The sequence below is a fragment of the Tamandua tetradactyla genome, chromosome 21, assembly GCF_023851605.1.
Source record: "Tamandua tetradactyla isolate mTamTet1 chromosome 21, mTamTet1.pri, whole genome shotgun sequence".
Lineage (NCBI taxonomy): Eukaryota > Metazoa > Chordata > Mammalia > Pilosa > Myrmecophagidae > Tamandua > Tamandua tetradactyla.
Genome location: NC_135347.1, coordinates 51,581,130 through 51,581,926, shown reverse-complemented (window position 1 = coordinate 51,581,926; position 797 = coordinate 51,581,130).

Genomic DNA, 797 nt, shown 5'->3' with positions numbered 1-797 from the left:
AATCAACCTTCCCAAGGCCATACAGCCAAAAGGTGGTAGAGCCAGGACTGGAACCCAGGAAGTCTGGCTTCAGAGCTCATATCCTTAACTACTGTGTTGTACTACCTTATGCAGCCTTCTGAATAGCCCATTGAAAGGTGTAGTTTCACTTAAAATAGGGGGATCAATGTCATGACATTATTATCATTTCTTGTTTCAATATTATTTCTTTAGCATTAAGCCATTCAACAAGTTCATTAAGAAACTTCAGTATGCCCAGGATACTGTTAGGCTGTCAGGAAATGAAAACTCAAATTCATACTTTTAAAGGTATAGTTGATAAAACAATAGGCTATTAGACTATTATACTGTTTGAAGCTACCATTTTATGAAACAGAACACAAGTCTTGCATAGTTTTAGACAAAGGCCTCAATGTACTGCAATGCTTGACAAAGGCCTAAAAGAAAGAGAAAAATGGAACTGGAGTGGAAGATTAAGGATAAGTTTATATATATAAATCTTCACACACGTACAGTCCATACATGGTGTACAATCAGTGGCTCACAATATCATCACATAGTTGCGCATTCATCACCATGATCATTTTTAAATATCTGCATCATTCCAAAAAATGAAATAAAAAGAAAAATCTCATGCATCCCAATCCACTCCCTCTCATTGACCACTAGTATTTCAATCTACACAATTTATTTTACCCCTTAGGATAAAGTTTTTGAAGGGGGTGACAGGGTGAGTCCATATACACATGAAGACATAATTGCTTCTTAGTGAGTAAAAGCCTGAAGATGCTGAGGGG